General features: G+C 40.1%; 1 long non-coding RNA gene across 2 annotated transcripts in view; it reads right to left on the reverse strand.

Moving 5' to 3' along the window:
• LOC103792667 (uncharacterized) overlaps positions 1 to 17,280 on the reverse strand; it is a 45,713-nt gene that overhangs the window by 18,929 nt on the left and 9,504 nt on the right. For both annotated transcript variants that reach the window (XR_004742147.3, XR_004742145.3), the window contains exon 2: positions 7,515 to 7,648. This is a non-coding gene — a long non-coding RNA (uncharacterized LOC103792667). The remainder of the gene's footprint in view (positions 1 to 7,514; positions 7,649 to 17,280) is intronic.

Here is a 17,280-nt window from a genome sequence, read left to right on the forward strand (position 1 = left end):
CCCCAGCTGAGCAAGACGAGGGCAGATCCCTAGAGAAAGGGGCTGTTACAGGTTGAATTGTGCTCCGCAAAAAGTTATGTTGCATCTCAACTCTTGGAACCTGTGAATGTGACCTTATTTGGAAATAGCGTCTTTGCAGATATTTTTAAGATGTAAATTAAGATGACATCACACTGATGTGAGGGGGGCCTTTAATGCAAAATGACTGGTGTCCTTACAAGAAGAGAAGAGACAGAAGCACAGAGACACACAGGGAGAAAGTCGCGTGAAGCATGAGACAGACAGCGGAGTGATGCGGCTGCGAGCGGAGGACATTAAGGATTGCCGGCAGCCCCAGGGAACAGTTTCTCCCCTAGACCCTTCAGAGAGAGCATGGCCCTGTGGACACCTTGATTTCAGAATAAAGACGTGTTGTTTTAAGCCACCCAATTTTTGGTAATTTCTTACAACATTCCTAGGAAACTAGCACAGGGACTTGGGTGTTTGTTTGATTGATTTTTGAGACAGTCTTGCTCTGTTGCCAGGCTGGAGTGTAGTGGCACGATCTCAGCTCACTGCAACCTCTGCCTCCCGGGTTCAAAGGATTCCCCTGCCTCAGCCTCCCAAGTAGTTGAGCCTACCACGTGGTGCTCACTACCACGTGGTGGCTCACACCTGTAATCCTAGCACTTTGGGAGGCAGAGGCGGGCAGATCATGAGGTCAGGAGATTGAGACCATCCTGACCAACATGGTAAAACCCCATCTCTACTAAAATACAAAAAATTAGACTTAGATGTTTTTAGAGAGTGAATTCAGAAGAATCCCAGAACTCTAGGATTTGGCCAAAGAGGATGGATGTGAACAAGAGCGACAACTGGAGACTTTGCTTGTAGGGGTCTTGTGAAGATGTTCTCTGCCTGCCTGGGGCAGGGGACGCAGGAGGAAAAGAGAAGGTAGAGGTTCCAATGCAATAACTCTCCATTTGAACTTATTGTCTCTCCCTCTACCAGTGCTCACTGAAGTTCCAGGATGTCCAGGGAGTGAATACTGACTATAATCAAAGAAGAAGAAGGAGGAAGGGAAAGAGGTGAGCAGGGCAGGGAGAAGCCTTTGCTCCAAGTATGTAAAAAGATTGCTTATGGTTCTTTTATTCAACCAAGATTTAGTGAATGCCTATCATGTGCTATGTCTTACACTCAGCACAGAGATTGCAAGGTTGAAAAGATGCAGTCCTTCCCCTTAAGCAGGTCGCCTCCTGGGTAAGGTGATGGGTAAGTCTATCCAGCAAATGTGTTATAATAGAGCAAATGCAAGTGCAGCCCTTGCAGCTACAAGGGGCTACTCTTTGGTGCTGAAGTTTGCAGGGTAGACTCTATGGAAGGAAAAAGTAAGCTGAGTCCTAAGGGAGCTGTGGAAGTCAGTCAGCCTGCCAGACTGCTCAGTTGGAGGGTAGGACATTGGACCTACACATGGAAAGGAAGACAGCAAAGACTGCAGCCCATGGAAAAACCTGGAACCTCATATAAGCATCTCAGATTCTGTCTCTGAGCTTTCTCAAAGTCCTCGCTTTGCTGAAAGAGGCTCTGATAATCCTGCTCTTTGTGTGTTCCAACTCGGTGAGGGACCCCTCTGCAAAGGCCATGCCTCTGAAGTTGCTAATCAGTGATTTTGTTTTACAAAGTTTTGCACCTCTTTCTTAGATTTCATCACTCCATGGAAAGGAGCCCCAGTTTCCAATGCTCTTAAACAGTATTTGCCTAGCCAGCTTTTACCTGTTCACAATTTCTTCCTTTTCATGAATGCTGAAATGGAGATTCTGACGGTGCCTTGGACTGGTTCTGATAAATGTTCCCATATAAGAGTTTTCAAACATGGAAAGGCTCTTTAGAGACTGCTCTAAAATAATATTACATTAGAAGTTCTTCTCTTCAGACTGCTATAGGTCCATTTTGAGAAGCCAAAATTTATTAAGTGCCTTTGGTATGGCTGGGATAACAAATTTGTACTTCTCTGTCCCCATTCTGTCACCCAGGCCAGGGATATCTCAGGCAGTGCCCCAAGGTTTGAGAGTGCCCTCTGTTCTCCTTGGCAGCATATTCTGATGTTTTGTGCCTTTCCTGTATCTGGTTAGGTATATTTACGAATCATAGTACCTTAGTTCAACTAAATAAACCACCTCAAAATAGACAAGCAAGTTGAACAGACTGAAGACAATGAATAATGCAACATCGAGTCAACACCAAAAGGAGAACAGAGCTGCCACTCCCACCTGTTACTTGAACTCTTCATCAGCTAAAAACCAATCGTCCACAACAAGAAAGATACAAATACTAATAATATTTTTGTAGGAGGATTATCATAGAATAAGCTTGGGTTTGTTTTATAACAATATTTTAATATTAAAATGAATCATATTCATATTTGAATATATTTATCAAGCAAACTTAGAGAATTCTCTGCTAAACAATTAATAGATCTGTTTTCTATTGTTACTATAACAAACTATCACAAACTCCGTGGCTTAGAACAATACAAATGTATTATCTTACTGTTCTGGAGGCCAGAAAGCATAGCATCAAAGTGTCCGCAGGTTGTATTCCTTGTGCAGTTTCCAGGGAAAAATTCTTTCTTTGCCTTTTCCATTTCTAGAGGTCACCTACATCCCTGGCCTGTGGCCTTTTTCTCCATCTTCAAAGCCAGCAATGTGGGATCTTCAGATCTTTCTCTCTGACTTTACCTCCTGCTTCTGTGGTCACATCTCCTCTGACTCTGACCCTCTCTCGTCCCTCTTATAAGGACCCTGTGATTACATTGGAGCCCTCCAGATAATGCAGGATAATCTCCTGCTTTGAGCAGGAGAGAAATGTGAGCTGCCCTTGCATCTGTAGGAGCCTCTATTGTTGCTGTAGAAAATTACCAAACGCAGTGTCCAAAACAGCACAAATTTATTCTTTTACAGTTCTGGAGGTCAGAAGCACAAAATGAGTACAGTCAAGGTATATTAGGAATATATATATATATATATATACATATATATATATGAATTTATTAAGTATTAACTCACATGATCACAAGATCCCGCAGTAGGCCATCTGCAGGCTGAGGAGAGCCAGTCTGATTTCCAAAACTGAAGAACTTGGAGTCTGATGTTCAAGGATAGGAAGCATCCAGCACAGGAGAAAGATGTAGGCTGGGAGACTAGGCCAGTCTTCTCACATTTTTCTGCCTGCTTATATTCCAGCTGAGCTGGCAGCTGATTCGATTGTGTCCACCCAGATTAAGGATGGGTCTGCCTTTCCCAGCCCACTGACTCAAATGTTAATCTCCTTTGACAAGACCCTCACGGACACACCCAGGATCAATACTTTGTATCCCTTGGTGGAATCAAGTAGACACTCAGTATTAACCAACACAAGGTGTTGTCAGGGCTGCCTCCTTTTGCAGGTCCTAGGAAAGTATTCATGACCTTTCCAGTTAGTGGAGGCTACCTGCGTTCCTTGGCTCATGGCCCCTTCTTCCATCTTCAGAGCTGACAGTGTTGCTACAGCTTCACATCTCTCTCTCTGACTGACCTCCTGCCACACTCCTCCACATTTAAAGGACCTTTGTGATTACACTGGGTTCACCTGGATAATCTAGGAAAATCTCTTTGTCTCAAAAACCCGTAATTTAATCATGTCTGCAGAGATCCCTTTGCCATATAAAGTATTAGGTTGGTGCAAAAGTAATTGTGGCTTTTGCCATTACTTTTAATTGCAAAACCCACAATTACTTTTGCACCAACCTAATAGCATATCACAGGTGCCTGAGATTAGACATCTTTGAGAGGCCATTAACCACAGGCTAAGTAGCACATATTTACACAGATACCTAAATGTCCCTCTCTTTACTACTATAAAAATAAAAGATTACCCTTAAGTTAGATCATAAAATGACAAAAATGGAACCTACTTTTCATATTTATTCTACTAATTTCACCCTTTAATCACTTGTATAATGCCTTGGAAGAATAAATAATTACCTGATAACCTCAATGATTAAACAATCCTAATCAGTAACAAATGTTTATTGAGCCAGCAACAGAGTTTTGGGAATGTACCTTGCTTGGTTTTTCACACAGGAACCCGAGGAAGGGTGTAATCAGCACGGCACTGCCTTCACTTGGCAGTTTGCACTAGTGTTAGGTCACATAACAAAGGGTCAATTCAGAGGAGGAAAAAAAGTCAGTCCAATTGCTTGTTTGACTTTCACATAGGCAAAACAACCATTTGACTGATGGAGTCTTTCATTTTCATGCAGTTATTTTAGTACCTTATAACTACAAGCTAAGTGTGCCATTTACATAAACATACAGGAGTCTGTTTACAGAGGTATCAAATGCTTTAATTCATCTGTGAAATCAACATTAACCACTCCCAACACTTATATTTACCTATGACACACCTAAGCCTCACCACCTCTCTACACTCCTGCCTCCCCCAACCTCCTGTTTTTTCCCTGTGAACCCTGCCTGGGCAGAGTTCTCCATCCAATTGGGTCTTTGTTATTTTAAGTTTTGTAACTCAACACATATTTCCCAAATGCCTATTATGTGCCAGGTACTGAGTTGGGTCCAAAAGCAAAAAAAAAAGTGGCAGGATGCATAACTATGCCAATATTTTTTAGCAAGAGACTCTAATGGTCCTCTAGTAGTGTGGGGAGCTTGACAGACTAGACAATCTTTCTGGGAGCTCAAGGAGCAGTCCTTCGAGTAGCCTGCTCATAACGTTCTTGGTTAGGTCGAAGTGAGGTGGGCAGGCACCAGGACTCTGGAAAGCAGTACTAGATCTTACTGTGGTGTGTGAAACTGCACTTTACAAAAACATCTTGAAGATGCAGAGCTGATCACTGAGAATACAGGCAGGCAAATTTGCAAAAGCTTCCCAGCATCTTTTCCTTTTTAAGGTTCTATTTTACTGGGAAGTTATCTAATAAGTTGAAGGGTCTTCACTGAAGTCTGTTGGTAGAAGAGAGCCCTAGGGTCCCAACAGCATCATGAAGGGATGAGGAGTTCAGACTGATGGTCCAGTCTCAACTCCAACACCAACTAGATAGAGGAAGGAGGTGGAGGGGACAGAGGTGGCATTCTGGCACAGTGTATAGCAGAGGCTGCAAATCCCTCCAGACACAGCCCTTCTCACACAGATTATGCTCTGGGATCATTTGGTTGGGTGTGTGAGCATAAACACATAAACTTTAAAAAAAAAAAAACCCATGCAATTGGTGCCAAGACCTGGCAGATCTAAATGAGAAAGAGCATCTATCTGTAAAGCATTGAACAAATACACATTGGCCCACACAGGATGATTTTCACAGTGGTTCCACCAAAGAGCTAAAAATGAGTCATGGTACTCATAAACTGGGGCCTTCTAGCAGACTAATCAGACTTCCCAGTTCTTTACCTACTGGCATTTAGAGACAAGACTAACCTCCTCGGACTGAAAAAGCCTCCAGAATGCTTAAGTAATTGTGGGAGTGAGAATAGGAAAGAGAAAAGAAAAATACAAATTTCCTATTAAAAGAGGGAAATGGCAGTTCAGCATGTCTCTAGAGAAATGAAATAAAAGATATGTGACTATATTTTACCCCAAGATGGTAGCATGGATAATTCACGTCTGATTGTCAATCTAAAACTGAACAACACACTCCAGCAATTACCAGGATGATGGTTGTCGCTACCAGAACTCCTTAGGGCCAGGAAAGATAGTGACACGTCTAAGGATAGGGAGGCAGAGTGGAGGAGGTGAGGTAGGCAGGGGAGGGAGAAGGGGGAGATGAGGCCGAAAAACACAGGGCTGGAGCAGGAAGACCTCCCATGTTCTAGGATTTGCAGAGTCCTTCTTTTCTTGCCATAAAGAAAGCCAGAAAGAGCTATTGGGCCAGAGCCATGGGTCAGCTAGTGTTCATCAATGTGGCTAGTCTCTTATGGGTCATTTGCAGTTCTGGAAACCTCCAGGTAAATATTCATCCCCAAATCTCCCACTAGGAAAGTCTCCTGAGGGCATTTCCTTTTGGTTCTCAATTTAGCAAAGGACTAAAATACTAAATTTCCCTTATAAAAAGATACAGTAACACACCTAGTTCATGCTCAGTTAAAGTATAATAACGATGTATCGCATACTTCAAAATCACTTAGTCATTTTAAGTGTTCTTACCACCAAAAAAGGATAAATTTGTGAAATAAAGCATATGTTAAAATGGATTGATTTAGCCATTTCACAATGTATACAAATATCAAAACATGATGTTGTGCACCATATATATCAATTTTTATTTGTCAATAAATAAGTAAATGTCAATTACAGCGAACCCGCTTAAAATGGGGACCAAAATTTCACACTAAGTACAAAAACATTTTGATAAAAACTTAAATAAAACTAAAACTTATAAAAGATAAATTATGTCACATTCAAACAAATATAGGCTAAAATGTAATTATGCCTTAACTTTTGAAAACATAAATTGCATGAAGAATTTTTTGGAGGAGGGGATTATTATATTTTAAATACATTTCATTATAGCCTAAAATGACGTAGTTCACTTGTCATTTATGTTTGGCTTTTGCAGTGGGGTCATAAAGAAAGGAGGCTGAGGTGGGCAGGTCACCTGAGGTCAAGAGTTTAAGACCAGCCTAGCCAACATGGTAAATCCCTGTCTTTACCAAAAACACAAAAACTTAGCTGGTCGTGGATGCACTTGCCTGTAGTCCTAGCTACTCAAGAGGTTGGGGCTTGGGAATTGCTTAAACCTGGTAGGTGGATGTTGCAGTGAGCCAAGATCATGCCACTGCACTCTAGCCTGGGCAACAGAGCAAAACTCCATCTCAAAAAAAAAAAAAGTAATTAGAAAAACACTTCTAGGAAATCATTAATTTTCCCAGTGTGTCCCTTAATCCTTTGGTGACCAAATTATTTTCTGCCTATGGTTATGTCCTGCTGAAACTTTCCTAAATTTCCCTCCTTCAGCTGTTTATCAGGTTAACACTGCCAAACTCTCAATTGTCAACACACTGCATGTGATTTCAACAATTCTCCAACACTACTTTGATGGATTTTATAAATTCCTGGCTCTCAGGAGTTTGTACTTTATTGGTGAATGTTAACAACATCTGACCATCAGCAAGAGAAAAGCCACAAAATGCCTTGACTTGGTGAGTTGAGAAATACTCCAGCATTAAGCTGGAAGGGTTGTTTGTCTAAGGACTAATTTCCCAGTGGTCAGATCACTGGCGAAGTTTTCAGGCCTTGATGGTTTCTGCTTGCCTCCAACTTTGGTTTCCCTCTGCATCCTGCAACCTCATCACCGAAGGAACTCCTTTAATGAATATGGGAGTAGCAAGGACCCCCAAAAGTTTGAAATTCATAATGTGCTAGAAACGGAGTTCCTCATCTAGCCCCAAAGCCAATTTAGCTCCTAAAATACACAGACTCCTGTATATTGTCTCCTGTATATAGTCTTATACATAGACGAATAGGATGACTTGTTTGCAACTTACCTCATCCTCATCTGGGAATGATTTTTATAAAAAATACATCCTGGGTTCAGAGCATACCAGGAACATACTTTCCCTTCTGGCCAGAAAGCAACAGCTGTAGCAGCAGCCTCCCGGGCACCAAGAAATCATGAACTCTACAAAGAATAAATGAGGACACTGATTATAAAATCCCTTGTAGCTCTAAAAGTTGTGGCAAGGTGACTGTATAGCAGCTGAAGATATCTCTCTGGAGGGGTCAATCCAAGTATTCTAAAGCGAGACCCATAATAATTGTTAGGAACTGACAGACCCCTCCTGCTCAGAGGTGACTGTGGACTCACTGCCTTCTTGACATTTATCCCTATGTAGTCTCACTGCCTGATTTCTTCAACTACATCATGGTTTATTTTTAGGCACTGGGAACATAAGCAATTGCTCATGGTTGGGACATAGTCTCCTTGATCTTTTGGTGAAGATTATCCATGCGTATAGATCATTTAAAGCAAGCAAACCAGGTTTATGGAAGCAGAAAAAACAGAAAAGGTATAGAGATACCACTTCCTTGAGCAGCCTCTGATGTGTGTGCAGTTTTATTTCTAATTATGACTAAAATCTACACCGTCTTCTCTTCTGTGGGGTTTGGATTTATTGCTGTAATACTAGGCAAAATATTTTTTCCATATTAATGCTGAAACTGCTATTCCTATCAGGGAGTATAATGTATTGTATCTGAAGATACTGGTAACCACTGAATTACACCTAAATGCTCATAGGTTTTTCACCATAAAATGTCAATGAACTTATTTTTGTTAAAAGCACTTAAGGCCCTATTGATAGAAATCAAATTCATATCATAACAAAAAAATCACAAAATGAATTCAAAACCCCAACAACGTTTACTTTAACATATACTTCAAAAATAAAAATATAAGGCAGGGTGCAGTGGCTCATTCATGTAATCCCAGCACTTTGGGAGGCCGAGGCGGGTGGATCACGAGGTCAACAGATCGAGACCATCCTGGTCAACATGGTGAAACCCCGTCTCTATTAAAAATACAAAAAATTAGCTGGGCATGGTAGCACGTGCCTGTAATCCCAGCTACTCAGGAGGCTGAGGCAGGAGAATTGCCTGATCCCAGGAGGCGGAGGTTGCGGTGAGCCGAGATCGCGCCATTGCACTCCAGCCTGGGTAACAAGAGCGAAACTCCGTCTCAAAAAAAAAAAAAAAAAGTTCAAGATCAGCCTGGCCAAGATGGTGAAACCCCATCTCTACTAAAAACTACAAAAAACTTAGCTGGGTGCAGTGGCAGGTGCCTGTAATCCCAGCTACGCAGGAGGCTGAGGCAGGAGAATCGCTTGAACCCGGGAGGCGGAGGTTGCGGTGAGCCGAGATTGCACAACTGCACTCCAGCCTGGACGACAGAAGCGAGACTCTGTCTCAAACGAAAAACAAACACACAGAAAAAACAAATATATACATAAGCTCTGCTGGGAGACTCTGGAACTACCCTTCAGTCACAACCAACCAGAAAACTGGACAGAATATAGGAAACAACTGTTTTCAGAAATTGTACCACAAGCAGTTCAGGACTGTTCTTCCCGAGAGAAAGAAAACAGGCGAGGTGAGCCCCGCCATGGACAAGGCTTTCTGCCTGGAAGAACTTTCTGGACTTTAGTGCAAGATACTGGAATGCAGACAGAGCCCTGGAATCCTGCTGAGTTGAGGAGACAAAGATTCAACTTTAGGGAGTCCGAGGCAATTCTGAGGGGCAATAGCCGTGAGGAAAGTGTCAGGCAGAGAAAGAGCTGGGAAGCCCGCGCGGGAGTCGCGTGGAGTCCTCCGCCGAATCCCAGTCTGCGCATGTGCGAGGTAAAAACTCCTAAGGCCAGGCAAATCAACTTCTGCGGAAAGGACAGTCACCAGAGAACTGTACCCCGGCAATTCCCAGAGTTGACACAGGGCTGGCAATGGTTCTGTTTCTCATGAGGCAAAGTGGAAAGACCTCACTGAGTACGCAAGGCACTGAGGAGATGCTTGAGCAGAGCCAGTCCTTAGGCGAGGTTAGCCCTAAAGCGCAGAGATTAAGCCCAATTGTAAGTAACTTAGCTGCGTGCCATAAAACGCCTAACACCCTTTAAAAGAATGTGAAAAAACTCCCACCCTTAACAATGTAAAATGTGTAATGTCTGGTATTTGGTCAAAAAATTACCAGGCATGCAAAGAAGGAAAATATAACCCATAACCAGGAAAAACAATTAATCTATAGAAAGAAACTCAGAAATGGCAGAAAATGGTATTAGCAGTCAAGGATTTTAAAACGGCTAATACAAATATTATCGTTATGATCATGGTGGAGGAAAAATGTGAACATGATAGTGTAAGAAACTGAAAATATGGAAAAGACTCTAGGGAAGGTCTAGAGTTGAAAATATTATATTTGAAGAGAAAAAAATATACTTCTTGGGATAAAAAGCATACAATACAGAAAAAACGTTTATTAAACTTGACCATAGCAATAGAAACTATGCAAAATGAGAAACAGAGAGAAAATTTTTTTTAATGAAACAGAATTACAGTGGCCTGTAGGACAATATATTTGATCTATATACATGTGATTAGGGTCCCAGGAAAGGACCAAGAAAGGTCCAAAAAAAAAAATTTGAAAAAAATGATTAAAATTTTTCCAAATTTAATGAAAAGTATAAACCACAGATGCAAGAAGCTCAAAGAATCACAAGAAACATAAAGAAGACTACACCAACACCATTATAATCAAATTGCTCAAAACCAGTGGTAAAGAGAGTACTTTAAAAGCAGCTGGAGAAAGAAAAACACACTATGTAAAGGAACAAGAATTAGAATGACCACAGACTTCTTGTTAGTAACAAAATTACAAGAGAATAGAATGTCTTCAGAGTACAAAAAGAAAAAAAAACTATCATTTAGAATTCTAAATCTAGAGAAAATACCTTTCAAAATGAGGGCATGGCCAGGTGCAGTGGCTTATACCTATAATCCCAGCACTTTGGGAGGCCAAGGCAAGCATATTGCTTGAACCAGGAGTTCAAGACCAGCCTGGACAACATGGCAAAACCCGATCTCCACAAAAAAAATACAAAAGCTAGCAGGGCATATCAGAGTCCCAGCTACTCAGCAGGCTGAGGTGGAAGGAACGTTTGAGCCCAAGAGGCAGGCAGAGGTTGCAGTGAGCCAAGATTGTGCCACTGCACTTCAGACTGGGTGACACAACCAGATCCTGTCTCAAAAATAATACAAATAATAATAACAAATGAGGACAGAATAAGGATTTCTTTAAGACAAAAAAAAATCCTGAGAGGTATTCACCAATCAGTGTTTTTCCCCTATTCCACTTGTTTTTTTTTTTTATTTCAATAGCTTTTGGGTTCTTTAGTGGTTATTTCTGAGACTTCAGTGCACCTATCACCCGAGCAGGGTACACTGTACCCATTGTGTAGTATTTTATCCCTCAGCCAACCTTACCCTGAGTCCCCAAAGTCCATTGTATCATTCTTATGCCTTGGCGTTCTCATAGATTAGCTCCCACTTACAAATGAGAGTATACAATGTTTGGTTTTCCATTCTTGATTACTTCACTTAGCATATGGTTTCTAATTCCATCCAGGTTGTGGCAAATGCCATTATTTCATTCCTTTATATGGTTGAGTTTTCATGGTATATATATAGAGCACATTTTTCTTATCCACTGGTTGATTGATAGGCATTTGGGCTAGTTCCATATTTTTGCAATTGAAAATTGTGCTGCTATAAACATGTGTGTGCAAGTGTCTCTTTCATAAAATGACTTCTTTTCTTCTGGGTAGATACCCAGTAGTGAGATTGCTTGATCAAATAGTAGATCTACTGTTAGTCCTGTAAGGAGTCTCCACACTGTTTTCCATAGTGGTTGTACTAGTTTACATTCCCACCAGCAATATAAAGTGTTACCTTTTCATCCCATCCATGCCAACATGTATTATTTTTTGATTTTTTAATCATGGCCATTCTTGCAGGAGTAAGTTGGTATCTCGTTGTGGTTTTTATTTGCATTTCCCTGATAATTAGTGATGTTGAGCATTTTTCATGTGTTTGTCAGCCATTTGTATATCTTCTTTTGAGAACTGTCTATTCATGTCCTTATGTTTGATGAGATTTTTTTTTCTTGCTGATTTGTTTGAGTTCCTTATAGATTCTGGATAGCAGTCCTTTGTCAGATGCACAGTTTGTGAAGATTTTCTCACATTTTGTGGGTTGTTTGTTTACTCCTCTGATTATATATTTTGCTGTGCAGAAGCTTTTTGGTTTAATTAAGTCCCAAGCATTTATCTTTGTTTTGGTTGCATTTGTTTTTGGGTTCTTGGTCACAAAGTCTTTGCCAAAGCCAGTATCTGGAAGAGTTTTTCTAATGTTATCTTCCATAATTTTTATGGTTTCAGGTCTCAGATTTAAGTCTTTAATCCATCTTGAGCTGATTTTCAGACAAGGTGAGAGATGAGGATCCAGTTTCATTCTCATACATGAGATTTTTCAATTATCCCAGCACCATTTGTTGAATAAGGTGCCCTTTTCCCACTTTATGCTTTTGCTTGCTTTGTCAAAGATCAGTTGGTTGTAAGTATTTGGCTTTATTTCTGGGCTCTCTATTCTGTTCCATTGGTCTATGTGTCTATTTTTTATGACACTACCAAGGTGTTTTGATGACTATAGACTTGTAGTATAGTTTGAAGTCAGGTAATGTGATGGCCCTAGATTTATTCTTTTTGCTTCATCTTGAATTGGCTGTGTGGGCTCTTTGTTGGTATTATATAAATTTTAGAATTGTTTTTTTCTAATTCTATGAAGGATGATAATGGTATTTTGATGGGAGCTGCATTAATTTTGTAGATTGCTTTGGGCAGTATGATCATTTTCACAATATTAATTCTACTCATCCATGAGCACAAAGGATGTGTTTCCCTTTGTTTGTGTCATCTGTGATTTCTTTCAGCAGTGTTTTGTAGTTTTCCTTGTAGAGGTCTTTCACCTCCTTGGTTAGGTATATTTCTAAGTATTTTATATTATTTTATTTTACAGCTATTGTAAAAGAGGTTGAGTTCTGTATTTGATTCTCAGCTTGGCCGCTGTTGGTGTATAGCAGTGCCACTGATTTGTGTGCGTTGATTTTGTATCGTAAAACTTTACTAAATTCATGTGTCAGTTCTAGGAGATTTTTGGATAAGGCTTCAGGGTTTTCTAGGTATATGACCATATCCTTGGTGAACAGTGACAGTTTGATTTCCTCTTTACTAATTTGGATGCCCTTTATTTCTTTCCCTTGTCTAATTGTTCTGGCTGGGACTTCCAGTACTATGTTGAATAGAAGTAGTAAAAGTAGGCATCCTTGTTTTGTTCTAGTTCTCAAGGGGAATGCTTTCAACTTTTCCCCATTCGGTACGATGTTCACTGTGGGTTTGACATAGATGGCTTATATTACCTTAAGGTATATCCTTTCTATGACAATTTTGCTGAGAGTTTTAATAAAGAGATGCTGAATTTTGCCAAATGCTTTTTCTGCCAATATTGAGATGATCATGTGATTTTTGTTTTTAATTCTGTTTCTGGGATGTATCACATTTATTGACCTGTGTATGTTAAACCACTCCTGCATCCCTGGTATGAAACCCCCACTTGATTATGGTACATTATCTTTTTGATACACTGTTGAATTCAGTTAACTAGTATTTTGTTAGGGATTTATGCATCTGTATTAATCAGGGATATTGGTCTGTAGTTTCCTTTTCTTTCTTTCTTTTCTTTCTTTTCTTTCTTTCTTTCTCTCTTTCTCTCTTTCTCTCTTTCTCTCTTTCTCTCTTTCTCTCTTTCTTTCTTTCTCTCTTTCTTTCTTTCTCTCTCTCTCTTTCTTTCCTTCTTTCTTTCTTTCTTTCTTTCTTTCTTTCTTTCTTTCTTTCTTTCTTTCTTTCTTTCTTTCTTTCTTTTGTCATGTCCTTTCCTGGGTTCGGTATTAGATTGGTACTGGTTTCATAGAATGATTTAGGGAGGATCCTCTTTATCTATCTTTTGGAATAGTGTCAATAGAGTTGGTACCAATTCTTCTTTGAATGACTGACAGAATTTAGCTGTGAATCCCTCTGGTCCTGGACTTTTTTTGTTGTTGCCAATTATTTTATTACCATGTCAGTCCTGTTGCTTGTTATTGGTCTGTTCAGAGTTTCTATTTCTTCCTGGTTTAATCTAGGAGGGTGGTATATTTCCTGAAATTTATCCATCTCCTCTAGGTTTTCTAGTTTGTGTATGTAAGGTGTTCATAGTAGCCTTGAATAATCTTTTGTATTTCTGTGAATTGTTGTAATATTTTCTGTTTCATTTCTAATTGAGCTTACTTAGATCTCTCTTCTTTTCTTAGTCTCACTAATGGTCTATCAATTTTATTTAGCTTTTCAAAGAACCAAATTTTTGTTTCATTTGTCTTTTGTAATTTTTTTGTTTCAATTTCATTTGGTTATGCTCTCATCTTAGTTTTTTTTTTTTTCTTCTCGTGGGTTTGGGTTTGGATTGTTCTTGCTTCTCCACTTCCGTGAGATGTGACCTCAGATTGTCTACTTGTGCTCTTTTAGACTCTTTTTTTTTTTTTGAGACAGAGTTTCGCTCGTTACCCAGGCTGGAGTGCAATGGCGTGATCTCGGCTCACCGTAACCTCTGCCTCCTGGGTTCAGGCAATTCTCCTGCCTCAGCCTCCTGAGTAGCTGAGATTACAGGCACGCGCTACCATGCCCAGCTAATTTTTTTGTATTTTTAGTAGAGACAGGGTTTCACCATGTTGACCAGGATGGTTTCAATCTCTTGACCTCATGATCCACCCGCCTCGGCCTCCCAAAGTGCTGGGATTACAGGCTTGAGCCACACCCAGCCTTAGACTCTTTTGATGTAGGCATCTAATGCTATGAACTGTCCTCTTGGCACCACTTTTACATATCCCAGAGGTTTTGATAGGTTGTGTCATTATTGCCATCCTGTTCAAATAATTTTTTAATTTCCATTTTTATTTCACTATTGACCCTACAATCATTCAGGAGCAGGTTATTTAATTTCCTTGTATTTGCCTGGTTTTGAGGATTCCTTTCTGAGTTGATTTTCAATTTTATTCCACTGTGGTCTGAGAGAGCACTTGATACAATTTCAATTTTCTTAAATTTATTGAGGCTTGTTTTGTGGCCTATTATATGTTCTATTTTGGAGAATGTACCATTTGCTGATCAATAGAATGTACATTCTGCAGTTGTTGGGTAGAATGTTCTGTAAATATCTATTAAGTCAATTTGTTCTAGGGTATAGTTTAAAACCATTGTTTCTTTGTTGACTTTTTGTCTTGATGGCCTGTCTAGTACTGTCAGTGGAGCACTGGAGTCCCCTACCCTTATTGTGTTGCCACCTATTTCGTTTCTTAGGTCTAGTAGTTATTGTTCTATAAATCTGGGAGGTCCAGCATTAGCTGCATGTATATTTCAGATAGTAATATAATGTCCCTCTTTGTCTTTTTTAACTGTTGTTGCTTTGGTATCTGTTTTGTCTGATACAGGAATAGCTACTCCTGCTTGCTTTTGGTGTCCATATCTATGAAATATCTTTCTCTACCTCTTTACATTAAGTTTATGTAAGTCCTTATGTTAGACAAGTCTCTTGAAGGCAGCAGATACTTGGTTGGTGAATTCTAATCCATTCTGCCATTCTGTATCTTCTAAGTGGAGCATTTATGCCATTTATATTCAGCATTAGTATTGAGATGTGAGATACTATTCTATTCATCATGCTAGTTGTTGCCTGAATACTTGTGGGGTTTTTTCTTCATTGTTATTGTTTTATAGGTCCTGTGAGATTTGTGCTCTAAGAAGGTTCTATTTTGTGTATTTCAAGGTTTCATTTCAAGATTTAGAACTCCTTCTAACATTTCTTATAGTCCTGGCTTGGTAGTAGCAAATTCTCTAAGCATTTGTTTGTCTGAAATAGACTATCTTTCCTTTGTTTGTGAAGCTTAGTTTCACTGGACACAAAATTCTTGGCAATGTTTTGTTTAAGCAGGCTAAAGATAAGACCCCTATCCCATCTAGGTTATAGAGTCTCTGCTGAGAAACTGTTGTTAATCTGATAAACCTTTATCTTTATAGGTTACCTGATACTTTTGCCTCATAGCTCTTAAGATTCTTTCCTTCTTGTTGACTTTAGGTAACCTGATGACTACATGCCTAGGCAAAGATCTTTTTGTCATGAATTTCCCAAGTGTTCTTTTAGCTTCTTGTATTTGGATGTCTGAATCTCTAGCAAGACCAGGGAAGTTTTCCTCTATTATTTCCTCAAATACGTTTTCCAAACTTTTAGACTGATCTTCTTCCTTAGGAACATCAATTATTCTTACATTTGGTCATTGAACAGAATCTCAAACTTCTTGGAGGCTTTGTTCATTATTTTGATTCTGGTTTTTTTGTTTTTTGTTTTGTTTTGTTTCGTTTTGTTTTTGTCTTTGTCTTTATCAGACTGGGTTAATTTGAAAGCCTTGTCTTCAAGCTCTGAAGTTCTTTCTTCTATTTATTCAATTTTATTGTTGAGGCTTTTCAGTGTATTTTGCATTTCTCTAAGAGTGTCCTCCATTTCCAGAAGTTGTGGTTACTTTTTATTTATGCTGTCTACTTTTCTGGAGATTTTTCCATCCATATCCTGTAACATTTTTTAAATTTCTTTAAGTTGGTATTCACCTTTCTCTGGTTCCTCCTTGAGTAGCTTAATAACTGACCTTCTGGATTATTTTGCTGGCAATTCAGAGATTTCTTCTTGGTTTGGAATCATGTTGGTGAGCTGGTGTGATCTCTTGGGGGTATAAAAGAACCTTGTTTTGTCATATTACCAGAATTGTTCTCCTGGTTCCTTCTCATGTGGGTAGACTATGTCAGAGAAAAGATCTGGGGGCTCAAGGGCTGCTGTTCAGATTCTTCTGCCCCACCGGTGTGGCACTCTCCCCTTCCCCTAGGGATGGGGACTCCTAAGAGGTAGACTGCAGTGATTAATTTCCCTTCTGGGTCTAGCTACCCAGTGGAGCTACCAGGCTCTGGGCTGGTTCTGAGGAGTGTCTCCTAAGAGTCCTGTAATATGATCCATCTTCAGGTCTTTCAGCCCTGGATACCAACACCTGCTCCAGTGGAGGTAGCAGAGGACTGAGGTGGACTCTGTGTTGGACCTTGGTTTGTAGTTTTGTTTAGTGTGCTGGTTTTCTCTAATGTTGGTTGCCCTGGCAGTAAAATTGTCATGTAGACAGACTCAGGACCTCTGATTATCAAGGATGTTACAGGCAGTGGAGTTAGCTGTTGTTTTTTCCTTTCTTGGAGCAAGATTGTTCTTTTATGAGTTGCTGCAATGGTTTGTGTTGATTGACCTCCAGCCAGGAGGTGGTATTTTCAAGAGAGTAGTATCAGCTGTAGTAGTACAGAGAGGATACAAGCTTGCCCTAGCTTATATCACGTGGTTGGCCAGGTGATGGGTAAGCCCATAGAGCTTTGGAGAGATTATGTCTTTTGTTTTTGACTACCAGAGAAGGTAGAGAAAAATCATCAGCTGGGGGCAGTGTTAGGCATGTCTGAGCTCAGACTCTCCTTGGGCAAGACTTGCTGTGGCTACTATGGGGATGAGGGTGTGTTTCTGCAGCTGACAGAGTTATGTCCCCAGGGGGATTATGACTGCCTCTGCTGCATCATGCAAGTTGCCAGGGAAGTAGTGGAAAGC

Source organism: Callithrix jacchus, chromosome 4 (genome assembly GCF_049354715.1).
Source record: "Callithrix jacchus isolate 240 chromosome 4, calJac240_pri, whole genome shotgun sequence".
Classification (NCBI taxonomy): Eukaryota; Metazoa; Chordata; class Mammalia; order Primates; family Cebidae; genus Callithrix; species Callithrix jacchus.